The 18,234-nt window shown below is 45.6% G+C and overlaps 1 protein-coding gene and 1 long non-coding RNA gene across 2 annotated transcripts in view; one reads left to right on the top strand and one right to left on the bottom strand.

Moving 5' to 3' along the window:
- LOC119160786 (uncharacterized) overlaps positions 1-18,234 on the bottom strand; it is a 156,232-nt gene that overhangs the window by 9,309 nt on the left and 128,689 nt on the right. The gene's annotated exons all lie outside the window — the stretch shown is intronic.
- The window catches only part of LOC142776709 (uncharacterized), a 31,971-nt gene that overhangs the window by 11,266 nt on the left and 2,471 nt on the right, over positions 1-18,234 (top strand). The window lies entirely within an intron of this gene.

The raw sequence follows: 18,234 nt of genomic DNA, 5'->3' as shown, positions 1-18,234 counted from the left end.
TACATTTATTGTACTGGTAATGAGTTCACGAGGTGTCATGACCCGATTGAGGCACTTGTGCTTACTTTGACCATATTTAAATGTGTTTGAGATTACACTAACCAGTAATAAATGGTTTGAGATACCGATGTTTAATTTTAGAAGCTCAACATACAGCCTGAATACCTTTAAATAGAATAACCAAAGCAACTTTTCAAATTGTAATTTTATTGGCATTTCAGGAACATGGCCCCATGGCTAGATTACATGCCACGTCTGGATGCATATCAAATGTTGAAGGATGGTTGCGAAATAGAAATGGAAGATATTGGCATTCTCCTTGCACCATCAGCTGTCCAACATCTGTAAAGTGCAAGGGTGAACACGCTGTCATGTAAACAGGGCTATGTGCATGCACTGATACAAGTTTGTTCAGCTTCGGTAGAAAGGACCAATAACATTTTAGTTCACATGCACCAACAACAGAAATGAGGCCAAAGATCAGCTCCACAAGTTTAGGCAGGTTCCTAATAGGCTGCGTATCAGCATTCCGTCTGTTTTACTCGATCACAATTGCTTATTCCTTTGCTCTACTTTTGTGAATATTTACCTGCCAGGCAATAATAATCTAAACAGATTCTAATACTTTGGTTTTCTAGCACTATCAAAAAAGAAAGAACCAGGCGGGTAACTAGTGAGGGCAGGGCTCTAGCTCGTCCCATGTTCTCTGCCCAAAAAAAAAAAAAAAACGAAAAATGACCTAGTTGGTACCTTGCATGTGTATTTGTATTAGTTACCCCCTAAGACTCTACAAGAACTTTTAAAAAGGCCACCCTTCACTGTGTTAATCTGCTGCTTGTTCCCCGGAGGCCTCGCGATTTTTGTTACAGCGGAGTGGAAAGTTCTGCAAAATGGATATGTGCCAAGCAGCTCTCAGCATAGCTTCGCATAGATAAGGGTGGGCAAGGGAAGCAAGGGGGAGGACGATCTTAGGAGGAGCATAAAGCATAGCACAGCCGATCGTAGTATTGGGCACGAGAAGTCACAGAGTCGCCCCCTAATGGATGTGTCTCGCTTGCATACTAGGTGGGACATTGTCCACTCACTCTTCATAAATTGACCATTTGCAGAAATCTGCAAGGCAGCTTTCCTGGAAGGTTATTTTCCAACCGAAATGAAAAAAAAAGCTCTCGGGCCCAGACTGCTTTTCTTGCTCACGCATGCAACAAAACGACTTTTTCCCCCAACAAATACTAGAAGGTTGTTCTACCTCGAACGAGCCCTCAGATCGCATGGTGGGCGAGGCACCTGTCGTTCGAAAAGAAGAGAGTAGGGTAAGGAAACGTCACGAGTGAGAAAAGCACTCTGAGAATGGGACCTTTTGGTTGGAAAACGACTTTGCAGGGAAGCCAGCTTGGCAATCCCTGAAAAGTATGTTCTTACACTAGTTCGCCTCAGTTACGAATGGCGTGACGCAGCATAAATAAGCATCTATAACTGTGTACATGCATAGCTGTTTTTGCATATATATTGTCGAAGCTTCTTGAAGATACATTTGTGGTCACAGTAAAAAAACGACGACGACGGAAGACAGAAGAGATACAAACGAGCGCTGTGGGTGTCCCTTCTTGTAGGTGTCCCCCGGCACTCGTTTGCACTATTTCTATTTTCCGTCTTTGTTGTTTCGCGCTGTAAATAATGCATTCATACCAACTAGCCGAACTTTCAATACTATTACAATATATTTTAACGTGATCTTCTTGGGAAATTTTTCAAAAATGGCACCTTTTTGTACCCTCTTTCGAGAACATTCTCTTTTGGATGGGAATACATGCGGCTCCATTGAGAGCAAATAAGGTTAGGATTGTGGGCAAGCAACTTTAATTTAGGAGTGAATATTAATATATATTCTTGGGGTCGATATGGAACATATGGGCCAGCTTATGCTTGAAAGGCATCAATAGTCAGTCAGCAGGCTCCGGCAAGTGTCTCATTGAGCCCTTTCTGCTATGCATTGAACATTGCAGTCCCACGTGGATGCAAAAAATTGTCCTCGCGGAAGCATTGACTGCAACCACGTGTTGTAGCCACGGGTCGAGAAAAAAACTGCGAGCTCACTCATACTAGCCGCTTGACCTGAGCCTGAGTAAGCCAACTCATGAGTCCGTTAGTGTAAAACGAGCTTTTTAGTTACGGTGTCAATGCTCTCTACCGCCAATCTCTCTTTATAATAGGGGCTTTGCGATATGCCTTTTGGTTTTGCCCGTTTATATACGAGTTAACAGTGATTTAAATATGCGACTGACAAGATATATTTTTACTAAGAGCTCCTAGTTAAACAGTTTGTGGAGGAGGTCATGCCACCTTTCCTCTAACTCATCTCTCTGATCAATAAAAATCGAGGTTTTGCATGAATGCTAGTGCGTATTGTGTGTGAATATAGTTGTAGTTATAAGCAGACATAATGCTGAAGTTCATTTGAAAAACCATAGGCCGGTGATAATAGCTGTAGCTCACTCATGGCATCTTCGGCTGACGACACCGGTGGCGTTTTCTGTGTTCTCATGTGGTGCTCTACGCTTGTCTGGGCACTACGCGTGCGGTGCCGCATGTTCGGTTGGGCTGACCATGACAATAATGCACGCCACCACGGAGGTCAACCGTGGAGTCTGGTGCATCAGCCCGTGTACACTGGTAGACGACGTGGGGACATTCTATCATTTCAGGCGTAAATTACAGTTGGCACTGCCGTACAGAACATGGCCGGACGGGACGGAAAAAACATGCGTGAGCTTACATCGTCCAACCTTACTTGCACAAGGCTACTTTTGCTGCCAGAATTTCAAGGCGATGAGAAAAAAACCATGACCCTCTTCGACCTGGTACAGAACTTTTGCAGCACAACTGCATGGATAACAGACGCACACCTACTGGACACGTAGTGTCTCGCAAATGTCCCTCATTGTATGGTTTCCCGTCATTTGATCTTTTATTCTTAGTACAAATAAGATGCTCGAAATTGTCGTCTGCTGAATGGTATCTCTCGCAGACGGCGCTGCTGTCGTGGCATCGAGTCTTCTGGATCACATGTTCGTCTTACCCGTTGCAAGGCGTGAAACTTGGGTGGTGTTTAACTTAACTTCTCTTCCCCCATCATGATGTCCGTGCACCTCAGCCCTCAAAGTACTCACTCGGACTTATACTCGCCTAAATATTACTCAGTCGGTCAATCTGGAGAAGTTAACTCTTGAGTGAGTTTGTCAACTTACAGTTGTAGCCAGTCTCAAGTTTAACAATCTAACCTTCAGTCATACTGCAAAAGATTGGCTACTTGGGCTGGTTCGTATTGCATTTTTCAAAAATTCGATACGAACCAGCCCAAGTAGCCATTCTTTTGCAGTATATTTCAAGTACATCAGACTATTTTCCATTTTCATTTCATTTCATTTCCCTTCCGTGTTTGTTCGAGACAGGCTTGCATAAGTTTGATCGTTGAAGTAACGTTCAAAGCCAGGCTTTACGCCTTTTGGGTGAAAACTTCCTGCCTACCACTGGCAGTTTCACACCTTTTTGGTAGACTGGAACTTTCCTGGGGCCCCGCCACGGTGGTCTAGTGGCTAAGGTACTCGGCTGCTGACCCGCAAGTTGCGGGATCAAATCTCGGCTGTGGCGGCTGCATTTCCGATGGAGGCGGAAATTTGGTAGGCCCGTGTACTCAGACTTGGGTGCACGTTAAAGAACCCCAGGTGGTCAAAATTTCCGGAGCCCTCCACTATGGCGTCTCTCATAATCATATGGTGGTTTTGGGACGTTAAACCCCACAAATCAATCAATTAATCAACTTTCCTGGGGCCACAAGAAAAGGATGTGCAAGATGCTGAAAGAACACGCTTAGAGACAGGTGAGATTCTTCACCGATTGTTTTCTTGCCATTAACCTGAAGTAGGATCCCTTCAAGAAAGCAAATGAAATGTTCCGGCAGGATCTGCTGGAGGCCTCACAAACTGCTGAGTTCTTTTGGCATTTCATGTTGATTAAGCTACCAAATAAAAAAACTGAAATCGCCCGTTCTGGGACAGAAGGTGCTTGTTCTTGGCAAAGAAAAAATTCCCAATGACGTGGTGGAGTGCCTTTTGGAACTCGGTCCGAAATACTGCGTCCATCCGAGGTTTGATAAGACTGAATTGGTCAGTCTCGTCAGGCAAGCTTCGGGAAGAGCAAAAGTTGATGAATTTGAGAGCTGCATCCAAGAGGTAGTCAAGTGTCTCTGTACAAGGAACCCATGAGAGGAACTTCAAAAAATTCGGCATGTCGTATCTGCTCTTAAAAAAGCAGACATCAAGTTACTCCAGTCTGGCCAGGAAGGAGGATTTGTCCTGGTTCCCAAACCACTCTGATTTATTTGTGGGGTTTAACGTCCCAAAACCGCTATATGATTATGCGAGACGCCGTAGTGGATGGCTCCGGAAACTCCGACCACCTAGGGTTCTTTAACGTGCACACAAATCTGAGCACACGGGCCTACATCATTTCCGCCTCCATCGGAAATGTCCCAAACCATTCTATGATGAAAAGGTGGTAGCAGCGTTCTCAAGGGAACTTCAGAGAACTACTGCAAGTAGCTCCGGCAAAAGTAAAGCGAGAAGTTGAGAAGCTGTGCAAAATAGCGGGGCTCGCTAGATTGGCCCTGTCACTGAGGACGTGCAAATGTACGAGCCTTTCTGCCTTCTTCACGGCCAAGACCCGCAAGGAACTGTGTCCTTTTCGTGTGATCTTATCAGAGCGTGACTCCTGGCAAAACCTTGTTGCAAAGTATCTAAAAATTCATATTACAGCACTGCCCTTGAATATCCGTTCATCGTGAAAAAAAAACCCAGGACTTCTCGAGACTTTCTACGTGTGTAATGTGATTGTGCGCGTTTGAAAAGTGCGCCACGCCATCAGCCTCAACCTAAGAGGACAATGAAGATGACGCTCGGTTGTGGCACGTGTGGGCGTGAACATTTTAGGCCAATAAGGTGCCTCTATGGAGATTCAGGAGAGCCACGGGAGAAAAACAGGGAAGCCAGGCAAACGTGTCTGAGTCGGGATCGAGTGAAGAAGGTGACCAGGGTGCGGGAAAGGCGGCCAGCAGAGCTCCTACATCAAGGTCCCAGCGGGCTCCCACCTGGTCATAGAGCTTCTTCTCGTCACCTGACGTGGGCCAGGCTTGTTTTGGTCTTCTGGCGTTGGCAAAGAAATGTCTCCGACTTCGTGTGCGAGCTGTGGCTGCCGAACGCTGAAAGGTCACTGACCGCGACTAGCCCGACGCTTCCTTCCGTGCCAGTCAACGACGTGAGCATCTCAACCTATGCGCCAGTCTTTTCCTGCTGTACGAGTGCGTCTTCACCGTTACTCCATCGCATCAGTTGCAAGCCCCTTATCACCGCTGTCACCATTTGTGTCAATGCGTTTAAGCCTCCCCTGCAAGCACCGCATCCCGCTATGTTGTGATAAGGGTTATTTTCCACTGAACATTTGTTTCCATGCACTGTTCGCGTCTTTAGCCGTTCTTTCTTCCTGGTAACCTCTTTCTAGTTACGCATACTGTGTTCTTTGTCTGTTATTTGTCTTTTAGAGGTTTTCGAAATATATTGAGTGTTAGGGATTTGGTGGAAGCAAACGGTCTCGTCGGCTCATATCTCGATGATGGTTATGTCATCGGTAGTGTTTGCTTTACACGAACCTACACGAGAGCTTGCCCATTAAACAGCCTCGTGACAACTTTACCCCCTACCTCAGGACATTCTGTGCGAGGAATCGAAAGAGTGCATACAGCGCTATGGTGAGAATGCTTTTTGTAAACTTTGTGGAACTGACGTAGATAGCTTTCTTGAACTTCTGAACTTTTAGTTGCAGTCGACGTTCATCACGAGAAACGACAAATGGTACATTCAAAGGCAGGGCGTGTGTATTGGATCATGTTTAGCTCCAGTCGTCAGCGACATTTTATTAGCTCGTTATGACAAACGCATACAAACGAGGCTTGCTGAGACACATACCGTTAAGGCGTTCCACTACGTTGATGATTTTTCAGTCTTTTATAGTGCAGACCAGTGTGATAGAACGCAGCACGCCGACAATATATTTAGCATTATTATTCTGAGAACATGACTAATCTACAGCAAACGACGGATTTCTCTGACAATAACAGACTTTGATTTTTTGACGTAGAGCTAATGTTTCTGCCAGAACACGTGTGCTCGCAGTATGCTCCCCGCTACAAGAAAGCCCTGATACTCTTTAGTTCAGCCCACTCCAAGCTTGTTAAGCGAGGAATCGCCAAAGCATGTATGACGACATCATCGTCAAGGTCTTGTCATCACCAGGTTCAGAGCAGTTTTGGCAACGAAGTTAACAGACTTAAGAAAGCAGGCTTTCTTTATCACCTCCTCTCGGGCATAGCAGAATCACTTCTGAATGCATTGAAGCAGGGCAAGAATGCACAGCACGCATCTCTGGATGAGCCAAAGGCGAAAGTGTCTGCCATTCCTTATGTGCACAAAGTTTTGCACTGCTTAAAAATAATTGTTGAAAAAACGGGGGTAAAGAGGCTTTCCCAGCAAAAAACAAGCTGAGCTCTTTTTGTAAGACTGTTGACTGCGAAGGATCTTAAGTGTCGGGTGCAATACGACACACGCAAAGAGAGCGATAGAGAGAAATAACATTTATTTGCGCCCATCTAGAATGACGCAGGAGGAGGCTTCGGCCTCTGCCCCCGATCATCCCCCTAGCCATCAGCCGGAATCTCTTGGGACTTGGTGGCGGTCACGGCCCCAAGCAACCTTGGCCGGCTGCCGACAATTCGCGAATGGCTGCCTTCAATGTTACTAGCTGGCATGTAGTGGGCAGCCGGCTTCACTGGTCCCCAGACATTCGAAAAGGGTCGGCCCGAGGTGCGCTGCCGGTTACATCGGCATTTGGTCGGCGGCGTGGTTCAGGCTTCCGTCATGGGCCGAGTGAATGTCTATCATGCCTAACACTCGTCAAGGTGACCAGTCGGCAACACATCGGGCCGGCCCTGGTTGCTGAATGGGCATTGTAAAAAACGTGCATTCATTTGGGCTGTCGTAAAATATATTATTATGGAGATGAAGTAAATGAAGAGGAAGGACAGAAGCAGCTAGTTTTCTCAAAGATATTACAAAAGGACTTGAAAGTCGCTTTATGTCTGCCTTCTCAAACCATTCGCGATCTTCCAAGAAAAGTGACAGTTTTGAGAAGATCACTGCTTTGAAGTTAGAACAAGTAGTAAGAAACTTGCCCAATATTGTGCCAGGTCCTGACGGCATAACTAATTCTACAATAAAAATCATCCATAAGGTTTTACCCCGGGAAGTCGTGACATCGGTTAACCACTCTATCAGAAACTCATGGATTCCACCTGATTGGAGAATCGCTAGGATAATTCCTTTAGTTAAAAAACAGGGTGCTGGGTTTACGATAGATAACATCAGGCCTATAGCACTTGCATCTAATCTGGTAAAACTAGTTGAAAGTATCTTACGCATTAGGATAGATAATTGGTTGAATGAAAACATGGTCTTGAGCCCATGCCATATTGGCTTCAGGCGTGGTTGCTCAATTTGGTGTGCCCATGTCGATTTAGAAAGTAGAATACAGCTTGCCCGTTATAAGAAACATAATACCGTTTTAGTAACCCTAGACATCAGAAAAGCTTATGACAGCGTGCAACATTCAAAACTAATAACTTCACTTGAAAACGCAGGTCTACCACAATACTTTGTAGCATGGGTGAATTCCCTCTCAAACGACAAGGAGTTTTACTGTTCTCAATCTGGCTGGTCGTCTCTAAGGCACAAACTAGAGGTCTCCCACAAGGATCAGTGTTATCGCCACTGTTATTTATTATTTTACTGTGCACTTTTCTTGTACAGGTTGACGTGCGAGTGTATGCATATGCCCACGATATCGCGTTTTTTGTACAGCTGCAGGTATACATTAACTTTAAGTCTGCAGACGTATATGAACGCTCTACAAATGTGGTTAGAAAAATAAATTTATCACTGAATGTCAAAAAAGTGCGATGGTAGTTTTTCCTCTGAGTGTTCCAGTTCATATCGCTTTGCATTACCGGCAAGACGTTATCCCGCATGTAGAATCAGTTGAGTATTTAGGGATCACTTATACTGAAAAACTTAATTGGAGTCCTCCTATAGATAACATGGCTGCCAAGGAGCTCGTGCGCTGGGGATGCTTCGGAGACTCAGCAGCAAACGAGCAGGTTTACGCCGTGATGTTCTCATCATGATTTACTGCATGTATATTCGCCCGATATTAGAGTTCGGCTGCGTCTTGTTTTCTGGTGCATCTGCATACAAACTACGACTACTCGTTCTTTTAGAACGCGAATCGTTACGATTATGTCTTGGACTTCCAAACTTTGTATCAAATACTACTTTGTACAAAGAAGCACGCCTGCTTTCTCTTCGTACTCGGTTTAACATCCTAACCGTGCGTACATTTCTAAAGATCTGTGCATCGTCATCGAGGAGATCGCAATATATTTTTCTTGAACATCCGTGGAATTTTTCGGCCATCAGTGGCCAAGATTACGGTTTCCCCAAGTCATTTTCACACAGACACAAATGGAAACATTAAAAGTGCAGCTCTGTGAGATACCAATCATAAGCACAACTATACAAACAAGTCGAATAGAATTTTATGACATATTTCCAAAGAATTGCAAACATTTACCCAGTAGATACTTAAATTGCATTTAGGAGGACCATTTATTTAGATTAGAAACGGCTGCAGTGATAGCAACTGATGCTTCAGTTTGTGAAGAAAAGGCAAAGGTTTGAATCGCATCATTATATTTAAATTGGTCTTTTTCACTTCGATTACCGGACTTTACACCTATTTATCATGCGGAATTACTTGCCATTATATTAGCTCTACGGAAATTACCCCTATCACTATCAGGAGCCGTCGATCTGACAGACAGCCTATCCATCTGTTCCTCTTTAACTGCATCAAATTTTTCAAATTCTTTAGAAATATTTCATTCCCTCATTCCAAAACATATACGTATTATTCGCTTGGTATGGGCACCTGGACACAAAGGAATTCCTCTAAATGAACAAGCGGATGCACTCGCACTTCCATTCTGTAATGGTCCGATAATGTCTATTTTGCCGACGTTGGCGTCTGTAACTGCGGCACGTTTAGAAAAATTCGCCGTATCGGACAACTTTGCAAAGTCTGCGTTATCAGTTTCTGAGTTCCAGAAGGACCGAGATTGCAGTTACCAAACTACGATGTCGAGTCCCCCCACTGAATTTTTACCTACATAGGTCTGGCCTGGTACAGTCACCTTTATGCCTCCATTGCAATGAGTGTGAATCTCTTGATCATTTCTTTCTAACGTGCAGATTATTCACCAATCAGAGGAAAAGACTTCTGGACGAACTACTTCAAATGTTGAGATTAAATTCATCCCTTCCGGTTCTTCTTTCCTTTGGGCCTCCCGTGCTAGGCTTTAGCCACAGGAGTGTTTGCGAAGCCGTTTGCGATTTCCTTCGGGAGACTATAAGAATATAATGCTAAATATCATCGTTAAAATTATCAAAATCAACCATAATTATTAAAAATTAACATTTCAAATTATGAACACTTCCTTTTAAATAGCCAGACACCGATCGCTTCATGGCCGATCCCTCATGGTAGGTTGCGCCAGGATAAAAAAGGGACAAACAAACAAACAAACAGCTGACAGGCGCGCGAGTGCGCCAATCAGCCATTGTGATTCTTGCCTGAAATTTTTCGTCTGTAATTGCGTTTGTACAGAAGTCACCGACCCCGTAACATATTGGTGTGAGATGCTGCGTAACCATCAGGCAACGGAGCTCCGCAGCGGACGCCGCATTGGTTTTCCAGCCATGACCAATGCTGAGCCCTCCGCGTCAACGTCAGCGTCTCCGACGAACACGGCGTCGCAACCATACGTTTTCACGCCACTTAAGGATCCCGGTTCATTCTGCGGGACCGATGGCGTCGACGTTGACGATTGGTTGGCCATGTTCGAACGAGTGAGTGTGCCGAACAAATAGGATCCCACACTTCAGTTGGCTAATGTGCTGTTTTACTTGAGAGGCACGGGGAAGGTGTGGTATGAAAACAACGAAGAAGAACTCACAAGCTGGGACCAATGCAAAGAAAAGATGCGAGAGGTGTTCGGCAAAACCGCCAGTCGTAAGATCGCCGCCAAAAAGGAATTGGCCTGCCGTGCCCTATCTCCAACGGAATCATACCTCGCATACATTCAAAACGTGCTGGCCCTCTGCCGAAAGGCCGAAAGCGACATGACAGAAGGTGACAAGGTAGGGCATGTTCTGAAAGGAATTGCCGACGACACGTTCCATCTCCTGCTGTGCAAGGGCTGTTCCACCGTGGACGCGATCATCAGAGTGTCATCAGTTTGAGCAAGTAAAAAGTTGCCGCATTCTTCAAACATTTGCCCGACTTCCAAACACTGCTGCAACATCGACTTGCGAGGACCAGTCCGCACCACAACGACCGTCGCCGTGCCGGGAGACTTGACACGCATTGTTCATCGCGAACTGGAAGCAATGGCGCCCTCAGCGTTCAATTCGCGCAGTACCGATACCATCCCTGTTACTGTTCCTCTCGTTCAAACCATCATGCGCCAGGAACTTGAAAACATCGGAGTGCATTCCGTGTGCCGTGTCACCGCGCCCAGAGTCAGCGAACGCCCTTCGCGATGCCCTGACCGACGGTTTTCTCCACGTACTCGCAACCCGGCTGAGTGGCGAACTGCAGATGACCACCCTATATGTTTCAACTGCCACCACATTGGACATATTGCTCGTTACTGCCGCAACCCATGGTCTTTGGCACCTCGTGCAACGACCCATATGACCCGTTTCAACGGTACCACCCGCACCTTTTCACCTGCCGAAGAGTCCAATGCCGTTGACCAATCTCGGAACACTGGGTACAGCCACTCGCCTTCACCACGTGGGCACCAGTCTCGTTCGCCACAAATACGCCATCCATCGTCCCGTTCGCCGCCGTCACGGCGTTTTTCGTCCCCCGTGGCTTCCGGCCGCATCGTCTCGGAAAACTGAGAAATGCAGCCCCCGGAGGTGGTGCTGCATTGACGACTTTCGCAGCAAATCCTCTCTCCGTTCCCACCAGACGAATTGTAATAGACGTTAAAGTAGATGGCGTACCTGTACAAGCACTTGTAGACACTGGCGCAAGCATTTCGGTCATGAGTTCAAACCTACGCACACATTTAAAGAAAGTTCTGACCCTAGCGGTAGCACAAATGATCCGTGTGGCCGATGGCGGCAAGCCGATGGTTCTCAATCTGTGCACTGCCCGCTAAAGTATAAAGGACCACACTACTTCTGTCATTTTAGCCGTGATTGATCACTGCCCTTATGACGTTATCCTAGGCCTGGACTTCTTGTCGAATCATTCTGCTCTTATCGATTGTACTACCGGCGTCCTTCAGCTAGAGCTGCCTCAGATAGTTGCTGAACACCACACTGCCCCGCCGCGCCTGTGTTCTCTTCAAGATGTGCGACTGTCACCTCAGGCAGCCACCTACGACGTTTTGACCGCACAACCACAGGTTCCCGATGGTCAATATGTTCTTCTTCCTCTCGCCGACGTCCTCTTGGAGCGCAACATCGCCATTCCCCATACGCTTGTGACTGTCACTGACAACTGTACCTCGCTCCCACTCAGTCCCAATTTCAGCTTTTGCCCTCAAGTGCTTCCTCGTGGCATGTTCTCGGCCAGCGTATCTAATGCTGACGAATTCGAAATAGCGGCTCTCACCACCGAGATTGGTTTACTTCAATCTCCTGTAGCTAACAGCATCTGTTCTATGCCAAATCGTTTCTCGAAGATGATTGCACCCGACCTCAATCCTGCGCAAGCCATCGACATCCATCGCCTTCTCGTGTCGTATACCGACATTTTTTTATTTCGACGACAGGCCTCTAGGGCAAACATCCACCGTTCAGCACCGTATAAAAACTGGTGACGCCAGTCCCATTCACCAACGCCCCTATCGTGTTTCCCACACTGAGCGCAGAGTTATCCAAGCGTAAGTTGACAAAATGCTCAACAAAGGTGTCGTAGAACCATCAAATAGTACTTGGGCCTCCTCTGTCGTCCTTGGGAAGAAAAAGGACGGTACATGGCGCTTCTGCGTTGACTATCGCCACCTCGACAAGATCACGCGAAAAGACGTATACCCGCTACCACGCATCGATGACGCGTTGGACTGCCTGCACGGCACTACGTACGTCTCGTCTGTTGATCTTCGTTCCGGCTACTGGTAGATTTCTGTCGATGAGGTGGACCGCAAGAAGGCCTTCATTACACCGGATGGTTTATACCAGTTTGAGGTGATGCCTTTTGGACTATATAACGCCCCTGCCTCATTCGAACGAATTATGGACTCTCTATTGCGTGATTATAAGTTGTCTACTTGTCTCTGTTACCTAGACGATGTGATAGTCTTTTCATCTACTTTCGATAGCCACCTGACTCGTCTCGCTACAATTCTCGCAGTCTTCAGAACAGCTGGGCTACAACTAAACTCCAAGAAATTTCAATTTGGCCGCCTTCAGATTACCATTCTGGGCCATCTTGTAAACGACGATGGCGCCTAACCAGATGCCAAAAAGATCCGCGCCGTCCGTAGCTTTCCGGTGCCCTGTTCTACATCCGACGTCTGGAGCTTCATCGGCTATGTTCCTACTTCCATCGTTTTGTGAAAAACTTCGACGTTGCCAGGCCACTCACAGATTTGCTGAAGAAAGATACCACATTCTCATGGGGCCCTGCGCAGGCTCAAGCGTTCACCGCTCTCATCGGCTGCTTAACTATGCCCCCCTTACTTGCCCACTTTAATCCTTCTGCTTACACAGAAGTTCGCACTGACGCCAGTGGCCACGGTTCTCGCTCAGCGGCACCACAGCAGACAGTGCGTGATAGCTTCCGCCCGTCGCCTGCTTTCTCCCCCTGAGAGGAATTATTCTATCACCGAGAGAGAGTGTTTACCTTTAGTTTGGGCCGTCACCAAATCCCGGCCATATTTATATGGTCGCATGTTCTCCGTCGTTACGGACCACCACGCCCTCTGCTGGCTGACTTCTCTGAAGGACCCAACTGTAAGTCTGGATCGCTGGGCTCTGAGGCTCCAGGAATTTTCGTTTAGCGTCAGCTACAAGTCTGGCCGTTTGCACAATGATGCAGACTGTCCTTCTCGTCATCCGGTGGACCACCCTGATCCCATAGCGACTGACCTGGAGAGCAGCGTGATGGCGTTTACTGACATCAGCGATATGCACATTGAACAACGACGGGATGAGTCAGTGCGTACTATCATCGACGCCATCCAGTCTGACAGCCATGACGCTGAATCCGGTATGTTCGTGCTGCATGACGGCATCCTCTACCGCTGCAACGTCAACACTGAAGGCCCTGGGCTTCTGCTTGTCATTCACCGTCATCTACGGCCTGCCATACTTGAACAACTTCACGACGCACCAACAGCAGGACACCTCGGTGTTTCCCGCACACACGACCGCGTGCGATGTCGGTTCTTCTGGCCAGGACTGTACCGCAACGTGCGTCGATACGTCGCCACTTGCGGCCTCTGCCAGTGCCGGAAAATACCTTCTTTTCTGCCAGCTGGATATCTTCACCCAATCGAAGTCCCCTCTGAACCATTTCATCGCGTGGGACTCGACCTTCTTGGCCCTTTTCCGACGACGACACTGGGAAATAAATGGATCGCCGTCGCCACAGATTATGCGACCCGTTACACGATAACGAAGGTCATGCCAACCAGTTGCGCCACTGACGACGCGGATTTTCTTCTTCATGACGTCATCTTACACTGGGGTGCTCCCCGACAGCTGCTTGCAGACCGCCGTCGCTCCTTCCTGTCCAAAGTTGTCGGCGACCTCCTTCGATCGTGTGCTACAGCGCATAAGCTATCTACCGCCTACCACCCACAAACTAATGGCCTAACTGAACGTCTCAACCGCATACTCACAGAGATGCTTTCGATGTACGTCTCTGAAAATCATCGTGACTGGCACACCACATTGGCCCATGTGACTTTCGCATATAATTCATCTCGACATGACACCACGGGATTCTCACCTTTTTATCTCTTGTATGGTCGCGACCCCATAATGCCATTTGAAACCACCTTACCTCTCAAGCCATCTGCTTCCGAGTACGCTCGCGAAGCCATTGATCTGGCTCACTTGGCTCGTCAAATTGCCCAGTCTCGTCTCACCAGGTCACAGGATATACAAAAAGCCCGCTACGACCACCGGCATCGTAATATAACGATTGCCCCAGGTGACCGCGTGCTCCTCTGGTCACCGTGTCGCCGTGTAGGTCTCTCTGAAAAACTTTTGTCCCGATACGCAGGACCCTACCTATAGTCTTACGTCAAGTTAGCGACGTCAACTACGAAATAGCACCATTGCACTCCAATACGTCACCAAGTTTGTCACTTGTTGATTGATGATTTGTGGGGTTTAACGTCCCAAAACCACTATATGACAACAAACAAGTTTGTCACTTGTTGACACTGTCCATGTTTCGCGCATGAAACCCTACTTCTGTCGCACTTCCCCGGACTCACGCCGAGACGGCGCTCTAACGCACGGGGGTCCTGTTACGGAGATGAAGTAAAGGAAGAGGAAGGACAGAATGAGCTGACAGGCGCACGAGTGTGCCAATCAGCCATTGTGATTCTTGTCCGAAGTTGTTCCTATGTTATTTCGTTTGTACAGAAGTCCTCGACCCCGTAACAATATTGTTGAGCGATATTAACTAACATTCTCAGTGTATACCAGGGCAAAATCTAAGAAGGCCTCGAGAAGAAAGTTGAAGAGGTTGACGTTTAGGCGTGAGACATACAGTGGTTTACGGATTAATTAGTTTTATTTCCACGTAACAATATAAACACCATTGTGTTTTCTTTAACATTCAACAACATTACTTAGGAGACAGTGAGATACATTATACCCGTAGTCTTAAGCTCGATTACTTTAATTGGCAGAGAGTACTTATGCGACAATCCAATTACAATATAGACCAAATAAAAACATTAGTAATTTACTTCGTGCATGGCTTTGTCAAGTCAAGTCAAGTCAAGTTTATTAAATAGTTCAGTTGAGTTACATGGTTAGCGTTATGGCTAACCATGTAACTCAACTGGAGGTCCCAAAGGAGGTCCCAAAGTTTCAGAGAAACTGACAGGGGGACCTCCTATGGCTACATGGATGGGGTAATTACAAAAAATACAGCAATAGTATACGGACTTGTGAGTAATAATGAATAAGCTTGATTAACAATAAAAATACAATCAATACACAACCTAATAGTAATACTCACTATTGAAAAATAACATGAAAATAGTCAAAAGCAAATGAAGACAAAAAACGATAATAATGAACAACTCTACGTGACAAAAGCAACACGTTTCATTATCAGTGTTATCAATTATACAAAGGCAAATTGAAGTAGTAAAATAGCACAGAAATTTGGAGAGCTATTAACAGGTAATTACACAAATCGGATGAGTTGATTAATTCCTGAACGTAATATTTCTTGCTGCGCGAAGTGAAAATATGAATGTTATGCGATGATTTCAATTCGAAAGGCAATGAATTCCAAATGGCTATGCTAGTAAATAAGGTTGAGAACTTGCCGTAGTTTGTCCTTACGGCCGGCAAAAGAAGATTATTGCACGGGGAAAACCGGGTGATGTTACTACTAGTTAAGTGACGATGATCAATACATGCGATCAAAATGTCATGCGTGATGAGTCTAGAGGCGACAATGGACATTCTATGACAAAATAATTGTCTCAATGAGAGTATGTTAAGCTGTGGAAACAACGAGCTACAGGAGAAGTAAAATGGGCTGAAAGTCATTAATGTAACTGTTTGATTCTGAAGTCGCTGCAAACGTTCAATGTGCGAGAAATATGTGTTGCCCCAAGATGATACGCAATACGAAATATGGCTATGAATATAAGCAAAATACAAAGTACGTATGTTGTTAGGCGGAATATAAGTTCGTGTCTTGATGATAACGTGAATACCAAATGCAATCTTTTTAACGAATGATGCTGCATGTTTATGAAATTTTAGTTCGCTATCTAAGATGACGCTAACAAACCGCGCGTCACTGGCAATGTTTATGACGGTATTATCAATGTGAAGGGAAGGTTGTATGTCAAGTGAAATGCGCGGGGAATGGAACAACATAAACACGGTTTTAGTTGCATTGATCTGAAGATAATTGGCCTGGCACCATAAGGTATGTGATGTAAATCTGTGTTGAGGTCAGACTGGAGTGAAGAAACTGATTTAGATGACTGAAAGATGGTTGTGTCGTCAGCGTAAAGTATGCACTTTGTCCTTGTAAGAATGGTAGGTAGGTCATTAATAAACATCAAAAATAATAGTGGGCCTAAATTGATCTCTGAGCAGTTCTTCATGTTCGAAAATTCTTTAATGATTTGCCAGCAGCGTCTCGTGTTACCTGTGTTTTTTACAATGAGATTCTGGTAGTAATTGCGCTTAGCACGCCTAAGTAAGGAAGATAATGTTGCTGAGTATTTGCGAAAGCGGGATTTTAATTCGAGCTTATAGGGCTGTGACTTTAGTTTCTTATGAAGGTTATTCTTTTGATTAATGAACTTCAACAACGAGTTCCTTATCCATGAATTTCTAGGGGAACGATACCACTTCGTGACAGTAGTGGAAGGGGTGCATGCTTCCATACCTGAAGCTATTACTTCTGAGAAAAACTCAAAAGCCTTTTCTTCGCAGTCTAGATTAGTCACCGATGTCCAGTCTACTGTGCTAATTATTTGCACAAACTTGTCCGCATCGAATCGGCGTTTCGTAAAGATGTTACTAGCCTTGGTATTTTCGGAGCCCAGAATAAAAAATACGGGAATATAGTCTGTAATGCTATGATCTATTACACCTGCAACGCATTCGGTGAAAATGTTGGAGATGATATGATCTATTAGGGTATTCGAACCTGGTAAATCGTTTCTAGTTGGTGCTGAAATATCCGACGTAAAGGCAAAGCAGTATAAACAGTTCATGTATTCTAAGCACGATGCACTATCAGGATCAATAATGTTTCTATTAAAATCACCACATAAGACAACGTTTTTATTTTCCCTCAGTAGGTTATTAAGAATGATGCTTAACAGATTACAAATATCGGAATACGATGATGAAGGTTACCGATAAATGGAAGCTATAATAGTACTACGGCTATTCAATGGTGTAACACTATGGTTGAATTCAAGCCAAACAGATTCACATAAAATATTGTTGAAAGTTACGTCACTACGGCGTGTGTAGGTTAAGGATGAGTTGACAAGTATGGCACTACCGCCACCACGACAAAGCTCCCGATTACAGTATTCAGAATAATAACCTGGCAATCCGTACAAGTTACCCTCATTACCAGACAACCAAGTTTCAGATAAACATAAGACAAAGAATGAATGTTTAAGCAAGGAAATCAACGCAACAAGATCATCCTGGTGCTTTCTAAGACTGCGAATGTTTAAGTGAAGTAGTGATAGGGCTGGTGACTTCTCGAGTAGCAATTCAGATGTTTGCTGGCACGAGAACGCAGCCATGTGGATCTAAGGTTGGTTTAAAATGGGGACTGATAGGATAGCTAAGAGAATACTCGGAGATCGTCTGTGCATGCAATTCGAAACACGCGACTGTCATCCGCCTCTCTGGCTTTCATTGTACAATTGTCAGTCCAGAGATGCTTCCACTGGTTGGCTTTCTTAAGCGCAAGTGCCTGTGCAAAAAGGCGCTTTCGCTCTGGTGTGAGATGGTCATTCACATACCCAGGTTTAGGGCCTGTACTCTGAGAAAACCCTATATCTGTAACAGACAGGCGTGCCTTTCTTGCCTTCTTAGCGAATTCAGCATTCTTGTTTCTCGAACAGAATCGCGCAATAATGTTGCTTCCATTCTTTGCGGGCACCCGATGCACGGCGTCTATGTCTGTATCGGCAATTGGACAATCAATCTTCTCACCGATAACCTTGACGACTGCCAAGCAATCTTCGCCCTTTGTCTCAGGGATTCCCTTTAGTTCAACATTATTAAGTCACGATCGAGTATTGTTCGAGATCAC

The sequence above is a fragment of the Rhipicephalus microplus genome, chromosome X (genome assembly GCF_043290135.1).
Source record: "Rhipicephalus microplus isolate Deutch F79 chromosome X, USDA_Rmic, whole genome shotgun sequence".
Lineage (NCBI taxonomy): Eukaryota > Metazoa > Arthropoda > Arachnida > Ixodida > Ixodidae > Rhipicephalus > Rhipicephalus microplus.
The sequence above is the reverse complement of the archived record's forward strand: the minus strand, read 5'-3'. Positions and strand labels throughout refer to the sequence as shown.